This window comes from Dendrobium catenatum, unplaced genomic scaffold (genome assembly GCF_001605985.2).
Source record: "Dendrobium catenatum unplaced genomic scaffold, ASM160598v2 fragScaff_scaffold_945, whole genome shotgun sequence".
In the NCBI taxonomy this organism is placed as follows: Eukaryota; Viridiplantae; Streptophyta; class Magnoliopsida; order Asparagales; family Orchidaceae; genus Dendrobium; species Dendrobium catenatum.
The window spans coordinates 86,654-106,460 of record NW_021319407.1 but is presented as its reverse complement, the minus strand read 5'-3'; the positions used below and the strand labels follow the sequence as shown (position 1 = coordinate 106,460).

The 19,807-nt window shown below is 34.4% G+C and overlaps 1 pseudogene; it reads left to right on the top strand.

Moving 5' to 3' along the window:
- Nucleotides 1-15,461: 15,461 nt before the first annotated feature.
- Nucleotides 15,462-17,025, top strand: LOC110116017 (annotated as a pseudogene).
- The last annotated feature ends 2,782 nt before the right edge of the window (nucleotides 17,026-19,807 follow it).

Below are 19,807 nucleotides of genomic sequence, written 5' to 3'. Positions count from 1 at the left end.
TGCTTGTTTTTGTATTTGCTGTTTGTTTTCATTTAAAATTTCTTTGCTATGCTGCACTTATATGGAAAGTAATTAGGTAAGGATATCTTGATTTAATTTTAAGAGTATAATTTTATAATATTAATTATCAATATCTTTTGACATTTGATATGTTTATTATATATAGATTATGATTCGCGAATATAGATGCAGGGATATGGATAAAATATTAGAAATATGAGATGCCTACTATTAAAATTATATTATTTAAGATGAAGGTTGAATTGCAAGTCACTAGACAGTTTTTATTAGGCTTAGTGTATGTGTGTGGGTTATGGGTTGTATCTATGTTATTTGTGAGGAAGAAGGATTGCAAGATGATTGTGTGTATTGATTAATATAATTAAATGAGGCGACCATTAAGATTAAATATCCTTTGTTAGGGTTGATTTGTTTGACCAGTTAGAATTTGCATGTGTTTTTACACAGATTTAAGATTTAGGTACAACTATTTAAGAGTGAAGGTAGAGGATGTACAACAACAACAACAATATCAAGCCTTTATCCCACTATGTGAGTTCGGCTACATGAATCCTTTTTTTTTCATTGTCCCATTAAAAGTCAAATTCTCGTTTAAATCTAATAAAGAAAGGTCATTCTTAATATTTTTTAACCAAGTCTTTTTAGGTCTACCCCTATCTTGCTTAACATTAGTCAAATCTAATATCTCTACTTTCCTAACCGGGTCATTGGAAGGCTGTTGTTTTATGTGACTAAATCATCTAAGGTGACTCTTTCTAATCTTATCTTCTACTGGAGCTACTTCAATCTTTTCACGTATATGCTCATTTCGTATTCTATCTCTAAGGGTAAAGCAACTCATCCACCTGAGCATCCTCATCTCTACCACACTTAACTTAATATTATGCTTCTCTTTTAATGGCCAACATTCGGCATCATAAAGCATTGCAGGCCTCACTATCATCTTATAGAATTTTTCCTTAAGTGTGAGGGGTATATTTCTATCACAGGACAAGCCCGATGCATTCCTCCACTTCAACCATCCAATTTGAATTATGCTGATAATATTCTCATCTATTTCACCATCACTCTGAACAATAGATCTAAGATATCTAAAACATGTACTCTTATTAATGACTTGATCGCCCAAAGTCACAATCCCCTCATTAGGTCTATTAAAATTACACTCCATATATTCCATTTTAGATCTATTCAAGCGAAAACCTTTAGACTCTAAGGTTGACCTCCATAATTCAAGTTTACCTTCAACTCCCTCTATAGTCTTATCAACAAGAACAATATCATCAGCAAAAAGCATACACCTAGGTACATCCTATTACAAATGTCTAGTGAGAACATCAATGACTAAAGCAAAAAGATATGGACTTAAGGCTGATCCTTGATGTAACCCAACCGAAATAGAGAAATACTTGGTCAATCCACCTTGTGTTTGAACACAAGTAATAGCTTTTGCATACATATCTTTAATGATTTGAATATAAGCATTATTGACTCATTTCTTTTCAAGAACTCTCCATAGCACTTCTTTTAGAACTTTATCATATGTTTTTTCTAAATCAATAAATATCATATGTAAATCCTCCTTATTTTCTCGACCTACCCGACATGAATCCAAATTGATTTTGAGAAACATTAGTATCACGCCGCAACCTATGCTCCATAACTCGCTCCCATAGTTTTAAAGTGTGACACATTAACTTAATACCTCTATAATTCGCAAAATATTGTGCATAACCTTTATTCATAAAAATAGGAATTAACACACTCATTCTTCACTCATCCTTCTCTCATTTGGTAGAGGATGTGATGAAAATAATTTTTAATATTCATTATGGTCATTATGAGTTTTTAGTCGTGCATTTTGGTGTGATTAATGCATTAATTGCATTCATTGATCTAATGAATTGTGTAATCAAGGCATATTTAGGTCAATTTATTATTATTTCTATTGATGATATGTTGGTATATGTGAGGATTGAGGGTGATCATTCTATTTATTTGAGGTTGGTATTCGATATTTTGAGGTAACACTAGTTATATGCCATGTTTTCAAAGTGTGGACTTTGGTTGAGGTCTATAGCTTTTTGGGGTCATGTTATGAGCAGAGATTAGATATTTGTGGTCTTTAGATGGTTAAGTAGTAAGTAGTTGAATTGTCAACGTTGGCTTCAGTATCATAGGTTATTGCTTTTTGACATTTTTTGTTATTATAGGAAGATAGTCAAAGGTTTCTCACAAGTTACAACTTCTTTGATAAGATTGACATTGAAGATCATGTTTTTTTATTGCATAATAGAGTATGAAGCCTGTTTTCATTGTTTGAAGGATTGCATTGTGTCAATGCTAGTTATTATTAATTCATCTCATTTTGATAATTTTTTAGAGTTTAATAATGCTTCTCCAGGATGATTGGGTTGTGTATTATATTGATTTCACAACTTGACTCAATACAACTCATATATAGATAGAATGGGTCATATTGCATTGGATTGTTGCGGGATTGGAATCCTAAGATATAAGTGGAGAGAATTATAGAAATTTCAAATAATTTACAAACTATAGAGCTATTAAAACATCAATTAAAACAAATAATATTTATCATCAAAAACTTTTTCAATAATTAAAGAATTATTTAATTAAAACAATTATATTTAAATAGTATATGATGCATAGAATATCAAATAGAATAGAGAAAGTCATGATTGTTAAAAATTTACCTAAAATACCTATATAAACTTGATGATTAGATAATATAATCTTTTTTGTATTTAGTCTGCTCCTTTTTCTTATCCTGTCCTAAAATAGATGCAGAAAGCAAGCATGAGCAATCATAACTTAACAAGCCACATTCAATCTACTGAAGTCTTTAATAACAAAATAATGAAGTAGAATAGTAAAGTATGTTTGTATGTGCATAAGTACAAATAGACTTTAGAATAAATAGGTATTTATAGAGTAGTAAACATTAACTTCAACACATTGCTTCAAAAATAGTAGAATGATATAATAATAAATTAGCAAAATAGAAAAAATAAAAGCATCATCTCCATTTCTTAGAATAGGTAATTTTTTTCTTAGATTATTTTATCTCCCAATAAATATTATAATTTAAAATTCAGGCTCTCATGCCTATGCTAGCATATCAAATAACACTCTTATAACTCTTAAAACATAGCACCATAGATTTTTAGAGATTTCAGATCCTTGTAACATCTAATATATAGCATGTATGAACCCTATTCGCATTTACATATTTTAAGAATATAAAGATAGAAATGAATGCATTTTCAAGTATAGTAGTCTTAAAATTATCACAAAATGTCCTACAAATCAGATGGAAATTTAAGGGACAATTGTATACAAAATTTAAATTTTTTTTTAGAAATTTATTTGATGTGACTCACCTTGGAGGCTTAAATTAATGGATGGAAACAGACGATCGGACATGATTTAAAATTTTATATACTGAAAGAGCCTTCAAACCTTAAATGTATTAAAGTCAAATGTTATAAATGCATTTCTCTATGAGCATCACGTCTATGATATTTGTTCTTTCCTCTTACATTCATTAAAACTCTTTGGATGATACATGTGAACAATTTTGCAAATATAGAGTGAGTTAAAAGTTAAAGATTGTTTTTAAATTATAATAATACAAGACATTTGAAATAATATGCTTACACATTTAATAACATAAAGTAATTCTATTTAAATTTTATTTTGAATATGACCATTAATGTTATTCATATTTATACTTGTCATATATGATATATATTTATCTTTTTTGCAAATAATATAACCATCATAGAAGACACCGTCTAAAATAATACTAATAAAGGTACTTCATTTTCTATTTTCTTTTTCATAACCATTTCATTTCACACACACGAGTATATTGCATTCTCAACCAGTATTATAAGGGAGTGTTATTGATTAATCAACATGCACATGAACGTTTTTCTATATTATCATTTCATTCATGTATCATTTAAAAACTATTTATATTACATATTTTGAATCCTTATGCTGGCCGTCAATAAATTCAATATTACCATTCATTGAAATTAAAAAAAAAAATTAATGCTAAAATTTTATAATAATCATTAACTAATGAATGTCAATTGATTCAATATAATCAGATTAGATAAAATAACGTTATTATTGTACAAATAGGAATGCAAATACTTGCCTCGAATTTAGATGTTCTAAAGTTTCGGCCACTTCTTACTCTAATGTCGATATATTTTATACCTATGTAAAGCCATTTTTATTATCAAAATAGCTTGCAAACTCTCTTACTCAATATTTAAATTTTATCTTTTAAATATATTACTTAACATTAAATGAAGTTTCTAATTAAATCTTATATTTGTGTGTATGTGTTTTCTCTTTCTAATTAGCTATTAAATATATATGAATAACTCTTGTATTTAATTTATTTTTAAAAGAATTAAATTAATGATAAATTTATTCTCCTCGTTTTATCATTTAAAAATAGATACAAATAAGAATAAATTCTAAGCCAAATACCAATAAATAATCAACTTTGAATACTGTACACAGCAACTGAAAGGGCATGATTTATACGAGAAAACTTAAATATTGCTCTGTTCTTCTCAAAAGATTAACGTCTTCCTTAAGCAGAGCCTGTAAATAGCGCATTTCTTTCTCAAAACGCTTAACAGTATATTCCCTTGTTTTTATTTAGATCTAAACACCCATCACCCTTCGCTGCCTTGTCACAAGAATGGCTTCCATTACTCTCCCAAAAACCTCTACTTAAATGTCTCGCCCTCAAACACCAACCAAAGCACCTGTCGCCATTAGAGGAAAATAACATAGTTCCAACCTTTCACATTACAAGGCTACTCCAACTCCCCACATTTTGCGGCATTTTAAGAAAGCAATGCAGAGAATGGAAGATTAAATGGAGCATATGAAAATAAATGGAAATCGAGGAACACTTGTTCTTTGTTTTTTAATGACCATATTGAACTTAGCAAGAAGGATATCTGCTATTTAAAAACAAAGTTGATAAGGACTCCAAATTTATGTTTATGTCTACAATTAGGAAGCAGGACTTAGTTCAAATTTTTTTTCAAAATGTATATAAATATTTATTAATTTTTTAAATGTTGGAATATCAATAGCACATTACTCTACTGTGACAGATGTATAGGAGAAATTGAATTGGGTAATAGACCTAGCTACCACCCATTTCAATGAGGGTTGGACAAACCTTATGACAAAATTTAATGCCCAGACTAGAAAATCATATGATCGTACACAACTGAAGAATAAGTGGGATCAGTTAAAGAAGGATTAAAAATTGTGGAAAGATCTGTTGCGTGGGAAGACTGGATTAGGGTGGAATCCAATAAAGCTAATCATAGATGCCTCTAATGAATTGTGAAATGATAAACTACATATAGTAATACCTTTCAGGAATCTCTTATTGAATATTGTAAATTCGTGAATTGGTAAATATTATTTAGTTGATGCAGCTTATACTCTATAAAGAGGATATCTAAAGCCATACCTAGATACGATATATCATTTAGCATATTTTGTTCGAGGAAGTCAACCTGTAAGGGATCACCGAGAAGTATTCAAGAAGAGACATTCCTCATTACGAAGTATTATTGAGTGTGCATTTGGTGTTTGGAAAAATAGGGAATTCTACATGACATGCAAAATTACTCGGTTAAGAAACAACGTCTTATAGTTGTTTCTATAATGACATTGTATAATTTTATACAAAGACATAACTCACGGGTCGATCCTGATTTTAATGAGTATGACATTGATGAAAATTTTGATAATATTGATTATAATCCAAACAGAGTTGCACTAATTTCCAACTTGATTTCTCCTTATACTTTCAAAAGGAAAAATATTTACCTTCAACTCCCACTTCGCCACCTGATCCTCATTTTTCCTTAACCACAAACCGAGGATAAGGTCGTGGTCATTCTCCTTATGTCAAGGGTCGTGGACGTTCATCTCCTACATCACCTTCTGTTCGATCAAGACCCCCAAAATTCAATGGTGAATGCCAAATCCGTGGTAAAAGAGGGCATTAGGCTATTAGCTGTTGGCATCGTGCCAACTTCTAGTATCCTCCCAGCAATCAAATGGCCCATGCAGCATTCATAGCAGACAATATACCACAAACTCATGGTATCTTGATAGTGGAGCTACCTAACATCTTACTCCCAATGCACAACTACTTCAACATCGGTCTGCATACATGGGTAATGAGTAGGTTTTTGTATGTGATGGCAACTCTCTCCCGATCGTTCAATCTGGTAAAGGTTTACTTCCAACGCCCTTCCGTAAGCTTTCCCTCACTCCTCTTCTACACGTGCCCAATCTAACGCATAATCTTATTTCAATTTCAAAACTGATTGAAGATAATGATTGTTCTATCATCTTTAACAAACATGGTTTTCTTGTCAATGACTTGAAGATCCATCAACCAATTCTCCAAGGTACTTGCCATAATGAGTTTTATCCATAACTTTCCCATTCCAATACAGCTCATCTCTGTTGCTACAGCATCTGTCATCCCCAACTCCTTCGAACTCTAGCACGAATGCCTCAGTAACCCCAACTCATCAACTTTTGCTGCTGTTATAAAAAATCTTCCATCTTTAATGATATCTTCCTCTCCCAAAATTTTTAACTCTTTTGCTCTAGATAAGAGCTAGAAGTTATCATTTTCTAGTTCTATTCATGTATCCAAATATCCACTTGAATTAACACACACTGATGTTTGGGGGCTTTCTCCAATAATTTCTTGTGTTTGTTTTCGTTATTATTTAATTTTAATTGATGATTACTCATGTTATTCATGGCTTTATCCTCTCCGATTAAAATCTGAAGTAACCTCCACATTTGTTAACATTAAAAATGTCATTGAAAAATATTTCAATAAATCAATAAAAACTCTTCAAACTGATGGTGTAGGAGAATTTCTCAACACCAATCTACGTCAATTTCTTCTCAAAAATGATATCCATCACCAATATACCTGCCCCCACACTCCCCAACAAAATGACATAGATGAAAGGAAGCACTGCTATCTCCATGACACCGTCCGAGCTCTTCTGATTGACTCAAACCTTTTATCTTCATTTTGGATCGATGCCATTCTCACAACCGTCTATCTTATAAACTACATACCATCTCTCCTTGCCTTCTCAACTTCACCTTATCAACTACTTTATCAAACTACACCAAACTATCTCCATCTTTTCAAATTTTGATGTCATTGCTATACCTCGCTTCGCCCTTATGCTTCTCATAAATTAGCCCCATGCTCCACAACGTGTATATTCTTAGGCTATACAACCTCTCAAAAGGTTATATATGCTTTAATCTCCTTACTGATCGTGTTATTGTATTTCGACATGTCCAATTTGATGAATCTCCTACTTCTATACCCAACAAGACCACACATATTACTATCCCACCCAGCCCTACACCTCTACCACCCTTTCTGCCAACTCTACCATCTACAACTCAAATCTCACCATTCGATTCTCAAAATTTGCAACCCACTCCCTTTTATGTTTCTTGACCATCATCTTATAAATCACCTCCATCTGCTAATTCAAATCACTCCTCTTCCACATCTCCATCAAATACCACTTCTAATCTCACAATTCCACCTCAACTTGAAGCAGCTCGCCACCCTATGACTACCCACATCCAAATTGGAAACTTAAAACTACGTCGCATTCTCAATCTTCAACATACTGTCATATCCACTGCTACCTGTTACACCACAATAACCAAGCATCCATAATGACAGGAAGCTATGTCCACCAAATTCAATTCTCTTCAATCTCAAGGCACTTGATCGCTTGTCCCTCCACTACAAAATCAATAAATCATTAGATGCTAATGGATCTATCGTACTAAATGCCATGCCAATGAAACCATAGCTCGCTACAAAGCCCGTCAAGTTACTCAAGGATTTAAACAAGAGTATGGGAATGATTATTAAGAAAAGTTTAGTCTGTTAGTCAAATTTCCAATCATTCGAACATTTATTACAATTGCCTTGCACTTTGGTTGGTCAATCCTTCAATTAGATGTTGTTAATGCCTTTTTTCATGGCAATCTCACCGAGAAAATATACATGCCCAACCTCAAGGTTTTCAAGATCCTCAAAAACCTACTCATGTTTGCAAATTACAAAAAACCATCTATGGCCTTTAGCAAGCTCCAAGACAATGGTTTGAAACTTTATCCTCATTTCTTCAAACCAAAGGTTTTCATAGTAGTTCGGCTGATCCATCTTTCCTTATTTATGATCATGAGCAAATACAAGTTTACTTACTCATTTATGTGGATGACATTCTCATTTTTGGAAGTGATTCTCATTTTATTTCAATCTTACTACAACAACTATGAGGTATCATTTAGCAGATTTTGTTCGAGGAAGTCAACCTGTAAGGGGTCACGGGGAAGTATTCAATAAGAAACATTCCTCATTACGAAGTATCATTGAGCAAGCATTTGTTGTTTGAAAAAAAAAAAGAGAATTCTACGTGACATGCCAAATTACTCTTTTAAGAAACAACGTCTTATAGTTGTTGCTATAATGGTATTGCATAATTTTGTACGAAGACATAACTGACGGGTCGATCCTGATTTTAATGAGTATGACATTGATGAAAATTTTGATTATTTTGACTGTAATCCAAACAGAGCTGCAGAATAAGTTGATGAAAATGTTTGCCTTGATAATGATGTGAATTTGTCTGATAGTGAATTTGCAACTGAAATGATAAAACGTCGAGATAATATCACAATACAGTTGTACAACTTTAGTAGACAGTAGAGTTATCTACATTAATAATTATTTTTTAAAATAGTATAGAGGAATCATGTTTTATGTTTCCACCAAATGGACTACTTACTGTGCTCATCGGGGTTTCTTGTTTAGAACTAACAGAGTTGTAAAGAAGTAAACAGCTAATGCCAAGTGTAGAAGCAGATAAGGAAGTTGTAACACCAATAGAGTTAATGACTCCAACACTACGCCTTTTTGATGAGACAAATTCATATTACTTTGGTTTAAATTCTGAGCCATGCATTGCTGCTCTTTCAATTCATGTCTTTGATGATAGCTAGGCACTATAGAACCTGATGAGGACATAAGAAGATCAACGGCTATGATCTGGAGTTTATTTTATTTTATTTTATTATGTGTCTTGTGTACTAGCTTATTTTTATTTTTTTTATTTTTCCATTTTACCACTAGGGGTAGTCATGTGGTGTGGTATCCCGAAGGGCATTTTAGTCTTTGTTTTTTTTTTCTTTTCATGAGGCCTATTTATAAACTAGCTCATTTGTAATTTGGGATGAATGTTTAATGAAATTCTATTCGCTTCTTCTTCGTCTTGCATGAGAGCTAGAGAGAAGGGAGAGTGAGCTCAAAGTGAGCAAGTGCAAGGCCCATTAGTCATTGGAAGAGTCCACGGCTCATGGTTAGTTTACTTTTATTTTATTTGTGTGTTCTTTCATCTTCCTCTCCCCAAGTCTATCGCCGGCCCCTTCCAACTTCTCCATCACCGGCGATTCAACTTTCTCCACCAATTCATCTCCTAGTTCCACCACCCAAATCCCCCTCGCCAACCAAGCCCCAAACCACCATCTAGCAGCCTCCCTTCCCTCTTGACCTCCGGCCCCCCCCACCTCCTCTGGATCCATTATAATGAATTTAATCATCATAATGGCCACCTAATTTGACTCATGCATTTAAGATAGGAGTCAGGAAATTTTGAAATTCAAATTTGAAATTCAAAAAGTTTTCATAATTTCAAAACTTCAAATAAGGAAACTTGTCAAATTTGAATCCAATCTAAATTTCAATTTGAGAAAGACTCATTATTTTCCCTCCTAATTGTCCAATCTTGTTTGGAAAGCACTTAATTCACCCACAATCCCCTCCTCCCTCTCTCTCCATGCCGCCGGCCCAAACTAGGGCTTCTCCCCATTACTTCTCATTCAATACTTTAATTAGAATTAATTTAATTTTCAAATTTCAAATTGATTCCCTCCAAAACTACTCAAAATTTAAAATTAATTTCAGATTTGGAGTAAATCTCATTCTCCTCCATCTAACCTAAACTCTCTCACCCAAACCACCCGCCCCCTCTCTCTATCTTGGCTGCCCCTCTTCTTGCTACCTCCCTTGGGATGTTTTGGTTGCTCATAATAATTGAAGCCAAGAGAAGAAGATGACGCCCCCTCCCCATCTCTTCAATGATGCATGGCCGATCCTGAGGTCGACCACATATTTGTATTTGACGATTAAGGGAGGACGGACATACTTGGATCTCCGTTCTTTGACATCACTTTCGGCAACAATAAAACGGTTGAAGATTACATCGACCGCATCTTATTCCAACTGATGTTATCAATTGAAGAGCATCTTCCACATGGATGTTGGGTAATCGTCGGTTATCCACCACCTCCTCCACCACCGGCTACCTCCCCGTCAACGAAGGTCTTTGGCATCGCCTCCTTCATGGTAATATCTTTAATCTTGTGGCTCACTATTCTCTGCTAAAAGTCCACTAATCATTGTGAGAGAAGGTCATCAAGGTGAACCTGTTGTTGTTAAGCGTTGGGTTATGTTATGTGTATCTAGCATCTACTTTTGTCTTGAACTTGGATTGAATTATTTGGTTAATCTCAATTGCATGTCTTTGGCCTAAGCAAGTCGATTTCTTTAAATTATTACTCTCTTTTAGATTCAAGCAATAATTTGTCATGAGCAAAGTTTTATTCAATTGTTCTTTAAATTTTCAAAGTAACTCCTAGTAGTTTCACATCATATTTGGTATCGAAGCTTGGTAGGCATAGGTAATACATGCTAGAAAACATCAAAGGAGTCTACATAACCAACCATATGTTTGTTTGCATGCATACATTAACTTAGATAATTTAATTCATAATGTTTGCTAGCTATCCAAAAAATTTCTGCAGCATTTAGAGAGCTTTAAGTGACCCTAACCTAGTTTTTAGGTGATGTCCACATCCCCCATCCTAAACACTTAGGCAACTTCACCAACTGCTGTAGTTTGCTGTCCAAAAAAAATTCTGCATTGTTTGGTAGCATTTAAGTGAGTCTAGCCTTTGATGTGGGTGCTGTCCAAGACTTAGCATCCTCCCCCTAAACACCTAGTGACTTAAACCACTAGTGTAGCTTGCTTTCCAAACCGTTCCTGCACCATCTAGTGACCTTTAGGTGAGTCTGGTTAAGTGTTTAGGTGCTGTCCTCAACCCCAACAACCATCCCAAATGCCTATATATCACTTAAATCCTTCTTGTAGCTTGTTGTCCAATATTTTCCTGCACCATATAGCAAGTCATAATGGTGTTTTCTCCTTGTAGAGTGTTGTCCCTTACACCCAATCTTTATTAGGTTTTACTTAGCGCTTCCCCATGGACTCGATAGGGCTTCAAAAGAAGTTATATAACCTAGTTAACCTAGTGGGCTCTATGACTAACACTATGAAGGAGACACATGTTGATTTTCCCCACTCTAGGTACGTGCCTCATTTGGTCAATTATGCTAGTCTGAAGATACCCCACACTGCTTATCAACCTAGACTTGAGCCTAAGCCACAACAACCTCACTTAGAGTCACATTACCGTCTACCCACCTTTAATGGTTCCTTTGACCCTTACTACTTTAGGGAATGAGTTAGACAATTAGAGGACTATTTTGAATAACATGCTATCCCTAAGTCCCGCCAGTTTAGCATTGCTAAGTCTCACCTAAATGATAATGCTCACCAATTTTGGATGAGGTTGGAAGATCATAAAGAGTTTCGTGGTGAATACCCTACTTCTGATTAGAAAGATATGAGATGAGAACTTGGATTAAAATATCTTTCCCCTACTTGTGGCAAACCATCTGATTTTAAGAATCCCCTGGTCATCAAACTTTAGGGTATAACTTTCTCAAGAACCCTACACGTAAAAGACAGTCCTATTCACTTGTTACACTCCAATATGATATTGTGACTCTTAGTCCTCACTAAATGGAAGTTACTCAAGTCCCTACCTCTGCGGTTACCCCTAAACCTATCCGACATACCACTCCTACTCACAAATCTAATCAGAAAGTGACCCCTACACGTAGTGACCGTCATCTAGAGCACTACCCTAACTCTCTTGTTGGGACAAACCATGGACAGTACTGTGGTCTAGACCTCCCATCCTTTAGTAACATCAGGGTTGCTGCCCCACCCTGTAGGTTTTCTCCTAGCCTTGATGGCCGACCCTCTATTGGGTCTTCTATTGGATCAGTCCCATATGACTCCCCACTTGGGTCGACTCTTAGCCACCCCAGTCAACCTTTAGCCTCCCCAATCCTTGACCCTACAAGTGTAATTATAATAAAAAATGCATTAAAAAGAAAAGATCCCCTAAACCTGAGAATGAGTGCATCCATTTTGTGGATGCTAGTGATATCACTGATAACGAAGAATTCTTTGAGGATGAGACTGAAGTGATTACATTAGACTCCATATATGATTTAAATCCTGATTTAGGAGATCTATAACCTTTAAATGTTGATACATTAGCCCATCCTGATCCTAGTCTCATCAAGGATATCCCTTTGGATAAGGTCTGCCTGAATGATATTAGTTTGATCTCAAAAGAAGTTGATCTGACCGTGAGCACATTGAACTTAAATTCAAAAGATTCTGATTTAATTGTATCTCCTAATGACATGAATCCGAATAATTCTGATCTAATTTCGAACAACTCTGATGGTGATGTGGATAATCTTGAGTTAAAAACGGTTCAACTGAATTTAATATCTGATTTAAATCCCGATTTAATTGACCTCGAATCCATTGATCATAGGGTTATAACCAAATTTGATTCTATTAAGGATAGTAATATGAGTTCGAAAGACAGTAATTTGAGTCTGAAAGTTTCTAAGCCTAATTTGAATAGTGAGCCTCCTATTATTTTATTGGAGTCTATTTTAGGAGTGTATCCTCTAGATTTACATTTGAACGAGCATGTAATTCTTGATTGGACTTACCTCTCTAGTCTTCATACCAACTTTAATGTTAGAGAGAGTGTTAACCCATACTCTCATGACATCTCTCTAACTGTTATTATGGACACTCTACCCCATCTTTTGAGTCATATACCTGCTGATGACTATTTAGGCTCTCCCCTTATGGATGTGAGTCAGGACAAATCCTCTTATCTTGTTCCTGATTCATTCGTTTTGCCCGTTATATTCTTTCCCTACCCTATTAAGGACCATCTCTCTCCTCATTGGATAAATTTGCTAGATTACCCTGCTACCCCTAGGAGACTACCTGTGACCCTAGCCGAAAATCCCTATGGAAATGCCCTTTTACCTAAGGAAGTTTTCCTTGTTCCTCCTATACTAGTTCCCTTAAACATGAAAACTTTACGTCCTCTCCTTTTATGACTGATCAATCTTTAGTCCCATCTATGTGTGCTTGTGAGTCAGTATGTTGTGTGTGTTTTTGTAGTCTGTTGTCTTCCAAAATTTTTCACTGTTTAAAATTTGTGTGAGTCCACATTTCATTTCATTCATCTTGCATATCAAGTTTCTTGCATCACATCATTCCCATATTATATATCTTGTTGAGTCTTGACTTTTAGACATATGAATTCGCATAGCACATGCCGCATTTACATCGCATTTGTATGATCTACTTAAAAAAATTGCACGCCTAATTGAATAGAACGATAATAATTATAAACTTCATGCTGAATTTAAACGACAAGTTAAAAATTTTGAGGTTGGTGATTCAGTGATGGTGGAGATTTGTTCGGCATAGTTCCCACAAGGAACTGTAAAGGAATTACATGCTAGAAGTGCGAGATTAGTTAAAATAGTCAATAAAATCAATGACAATGCTTATGTGATGTATCTGCTTGCAGAGTTCAACATTCATTCATTTTCTAATATAGAAGATTTAGTAGACTATGAAAGTCGAGAGTTTAAATCCCAAATCAACTTCAAATTAGCCTTGTGTGACCCCACTTTGTGAGAACCCCAAAACCTACCTCCACTCCCAAAAATATTCCCAAAATATCTATAACAGAGAAGGTTGACATGATTCTGAGTGATGACATTATTTCCAAAAAAGAGTGTGAAAAAATAAGATATCTGATAAGGTGAAGAGGTAAACCAGAGTCAAAGGATACGTGGTTAGAGCGCGAGGAGCTACATTAGATTGACCCAGATGCATGAGAAGTTCTCGAGACACCCACTTGACAGAGTCAAGTTTTCTCCCACCCGATGAGAATGATGAGGACATCGGAAGATCAACGGCTATGATCTGGACTTTATTTTATTTTATTATGTGTCTTATGTACTAGCTTATTTTTTTTTTTTTCACTTTACCCCTAGGGGTAGTCATGTGGTGTTGTAGCCCAAAAAGCGTTTTAGTCATTGTTTCTTTTCTTTTCATGAGGCCTATTTATAAACTAGATCATTTGTAATTTGGGATGAATGTTTAATAAAACTTTATTCACTTCTTCTTCGTCTTGCATAAGATCTAGAGAGAAGGGAGAGTGAGCTCAAGGTGAGCAAGTGCAAGGCCCACCAGTCATTGGAAGAGTCTACGGCTCGTGGTTAGTTTACTTTTATTTTATTTGTGTGTTCTTTCATCTTCCTCTCCCCAAGTCTATCGCTAGCCCCTTCCAACTTCTCCATCACAGGCGATTCAACTTTCTCCACCAATTCATCTCCTAGTTCCACCACCTAAATCCCCCTCACCAACCAAGCCCCAACCCACCATCTAGCCGCCCCCCTTCCCTCTTAACCACCGACCCCCCACCTCCCCAAGATCCATTATGATGAATTTAATCGTCATAATGACCACCTAATTTGACTCATGCATTTAAGATAGGAGTGAGGAAATTTTGAAATTCAAAATTGAAATTCAAAAAGTTTCCATATTTGCAAAACTCCAAATAAGGAAACTTTTCAAATTTGAATCCAATCTCAATTTCAATTTGAGATAGGCTCATTGTTTTCCCTCCTAATTGTCCAATCTTTTTTGGAAAGCACTTAATTCCCCCACAATCCCCTCCTCCCTCTCTCTCCATGCCGCCAGCCCCAACTAGGTATTCTCCCCATTACTTCTCATTCAATGCTTTAATTGCAATTAATTTGATTTTCAAATTTCAAATTGATTCCCTCCAAAACTACTCAAAATCTGAAATTAATTTCAGATTTGAAGTAAATCTCATTGTCCTCCATCTAACATAAAATCTCTCACCCAAACCACCACCCCCTCTCTCTACCTTGTCCACCCCTCTTCATGCTCCCTCCCTTGGGAAGTTTTGGTTGCTCATAATATGTGAAGCCAAGAGAAGGAGACGGCGACCCCTCTCCATCTCTTCAATGATGCATGGCTGATCCCGAGGTCGACCACGGATTTGTATTCAACGATCAAAGGAGGGCGGACATACTTGGATCTCTGTTCTTTGACGTCACCTTCGGCAACGATGAAACGGTTGAAAACTACATCGACCGCATCTTGTTCCAACTGATGTTATCAATTGAAGAGCATCTTCCACAGGGACGTTGGGTAATCGTCGGTCATCCACCACTTCCACCACCTGCTACCTCCCCATCAATGAAGGTCTTTGGCGTCGCCTCCTTCATGGTAATATCTTTCATATTGTGGCTCGCTATTCTCAGCTAAAAGTCCACTAATCATTGTGAGAGAAGGTCATCAAGTTGAACCTCTCTTTGTTAAGCGTCGGGTTGTGTTATGAGTATCTAGAATCTACTTTTGTCTTGAACTTGGATTGAATTATTTGGTTACTCTCAATTGCATGTCTTTGGCCTAAGCAAGTCGATTTCTTTAAATTCTTACTCTCTTTTACAATAATTTGTCATGAGCAAAGTTTTATTCAATTGTTCTGTAAATTTCCAAAGTAACTCCTAGTAGTTTCACATCAGAAGTACTATATACATAGTTTGGGGAAGTGGATTAGGCTATCAAAATGAAAAAAACCCATGCATTATGAGGATCAAAGTTGTCATAAAATGCATCATATTTATGTAATTGTATCAAAAAAATATATATTTTCAAATATATATGATGCAATTTTGCAAATGATTTTACTTAATCGAGAAACCGTAATATTATGCAAAGAACACTTAAAAAGATAAGCTATTGTAAAATGAACATGAATAATGCCAGCTTTATAGCATTAATTTATTTATTAAAAATCTTAAGTTGAGCTTGAACATGTTCCGGGTTTGAAAAGAATGATGTTTATACTGCAACAGAACATATGGATATCGACTTCATCATACTATTCGTTCAAATCAAGAATTATCAGAAGATCATTGCCAAGTAATGGACTAAAAAGTTAAATACTAACTTTCATTTGAATTCTGTTTTCATAATTAAACTAATGACTTCTTTTTAATGGCCATCATTGCAGTTTTTTCTGTATCAGATCCTTCATGGATTGAAATACATACATTCAGCCAATGTCATCCATAGAGATTTAAAGACAAGCAATATGTTTGTGAATTCAAACTGTGATCTTAAAATATGTGATTTCTGTCTTCCACGGCCCACTTTAGAAAATGATTTGATGATAGAGTACGCTATCAGAAGATGGTACAGAGCGCTAGAATTGCTTCTTAACTCCACCGACTATTGTTGCCATTGACAGTTGGTATGTCGGTTGCATTTTCATGGTACTGATGAATAGGAGGACAATCTTCCCAGGACGAGATCACATGCACCAAATGCGCCTAATAACCGAGATGAGGGTAATTCAAAAAAGTAATGAAGAAAAAAAAATGTTTTCTTTGAATTATTGATGCTTACAAGAATTGATTGCTTGCTTGTTAAGCTTATTGGTACTCCTAACGATGCTAAGCTTGGGTTTGTTCAAAATGAGGATGTTAAAACATATATTAGACATCTCCCGGTCCTCCCTGATCAGTAATCATTTACAGCTCTACATCTCCATATCAGTCCAGCAGACTTTGATCATACCGAAACGACAAAGAGCAGAATACTCAGAGAAAGTTTCAAACAACCACGGGATACATTGGGATTATCTTTGTGAATCCTGCATCAATATTCTTAAAAAGCTTGGGTCGGGGTTCCTCTCAAGCTTCTTGCCGGATCGCCTGGAAATCTTTATAAGGATCTCAAAAAAGTTGTAATCCTGGAAACATAAGTTCAAGAGATGCCAAAATAAATGGAGAAGTTGGAGAGAGAGGGTCGATCCTACAGGCGCATATTGTTTGCGTAAGCGTTCAGAGAGTAGCACTGAGCAAGGTTTATTGAGAGTTTAGCAGCAGAAATTGATCGCCATGTTAGAAGCAATGAAAGTAGAGGGCAATTTTGTATTTTATGATGAGAACAGTAAAGCATTTACTTTGCGTAAGCATTAAAAAAAAAAAGTAACCAAACAAGTTTAGTTGGCTTAATAATTTATTTTAGAACTTCGTTTCTGCGATAACCATTTCTTGATCTACTTATGCAAAGGGGCTGCAGGAACCAAACAAGCCCTAAATTGTTAAATATAATATGGTTATAAACTAATTGAAAATCTAGAAAATAACCAACCGTGTGCATGTGAACCAAATAGATTTCTGTTATGATGATAAGGCGATTCAATTGAATGTTAGTATTGGTAGTAGTGAAATAATCAAGATAGATATTGTATGATGTTTGATATGAGGCTTATGAAATACTTAAATGGCAAAAATTGGCGTAGATGATTTTAAAAAAATTCAAATTTGAAGTTTCTCTTTTTGATGTTTCTATTTTTAAGGTAAAATTAGATAACATAAATGAATACTTTCTTTTAATGACAAATAATGTTCGAAGAATGTTACGTTTGCAAAATTAAAATTGGATGTACACGCTAAAATATGCTAGATGAGTATGGAAAAAATGAGAAAGGAAGGATGGATTGTGTGGGGATATCTTCCATTTGGACTGAAATGAAAGAACTTCTAAAAGAGAATTAATTACTTGCATTTCTCTAATTGTGTTTATTTGCTTGATGAGACTAATTCATTAAAGCAATGCACTAAATTTGTTACTGAATATATAAACAAATTTGAAAAATTGTTGCTATGTCACGAGATCATTGAAGATTATGAAATCACAATCTCTAGCTGAGAAATATGAGACATAAAGCAAAGATGATGATTAAAAAAGTTTTTTTCAAATTAGATTAAAAATATATATTTTTTTTTTCAAATAAACATTAGTGATTTTAATAATAATATTATTATTAAAATACTTAAAATATAAATTATTATTTTTAAAAGTTTAGTCACGTGCATTTTTACTAGTAAGCATAAATGAATGATGATTTAGCTCAAACATGATCTCAACTGCAATTGCACAAGAAGTTGCATGATAGTCATAGCTAGGTAGACAACCTATATTATGAAGTTTTATATTGTGAAAGGATCCATGACCCAATGGTTTCCCCCCCCCTGCTCTTGATCTCTCAACTCATGTTCCTTTGCTCCCTCCCTTATGTCGCAACCACATTCTCCAAATCCACACCTACAATCCCTTGGCTGAGCATTCCTATCTCAATGAATCGAAACCCTCTTCCTCTATCCGTGTCAATATAAAATTTAACGATAACAATTATCCCCGTTTATGGAGGGCATTTCACTTCCTTGTTGATTCCCACAACAAACTCATTCCACCTTAATGATTCCCTTTCAAATACCAAAGGCAATCCAATTCACAAAGAGATGGTTGGCGTGGTTATGCTATCGCTATATGAGTGAGGAGACTAATAAAAAGCATGACTTATGAGTAATGAAGCAAGCACGGTTCACAAGGTTCTATAGGGTTTGTTACATTGTTTATTCTGAATTTGTCCCATTAGTCGAATCAAGCACATTTAGTATACACAAAAAATGTCATACTATTTGTTTTTTAAAACCAAAAATTTTATTTTTGTGTTGATTATTTACTAAATCAAACATTTAAAAAGTTAAATGTCTTGCATTTCAAATGGAATTCACTTCTAATAGACTCAGCCAAACATCCTGTAAACTTTCTTTTTGGGTGACTTAACAACAATAGTTAAAAAATGAATTAAATAAAACGATGAATCTCACAAATAAGATAATGCGATTAATCTTGGAAGACTTGTACAACTAATCAAAGGGCCAAAAGCAACACCTAAAAATATTCAAATGCAATCAAAAAGTAACCATTTGGCAATAGAGAGAGAAAATAAATTAGATCCAAAATTTTCTTTTCAAAGAAAATTATTCTAAAAAATTATAAATACCTAGGCCACATAATATTAATCAGATGGATAAATTAAAAATTTTATCTAACAAAAATAGATAATATTTTTTTCAAACTTAATTAATTCATGTACAAAATTGTAGTCCAAAAAGGAAGTGTAAAATATTTTAGTATAGCAATGCTTATATTTCTTTGTACATTTAATTTTTTATTTATATATTATATTTATCCTAAAATAAATTTAATAATTAAGAATTTTATCTAATTAAATTCGGATTAGGATATCGAGCTTTTTTTAATCCTTTTTGCCATTAGCTAGTTTTTTATTTCAGAAAACTCTTCTTTCCCCACCTCTCTCGTTAGTCATCCTTCTGGGTGACGAAGGTGAATTTTTCTCAAGTCGCCAACAGCTCTCTGGTCCATGTCTCTCCTTTTCATCCATTCAAATTGCTGTATAGAGAAAGTAGAAAAGTATGGTAGGGATATCAAAC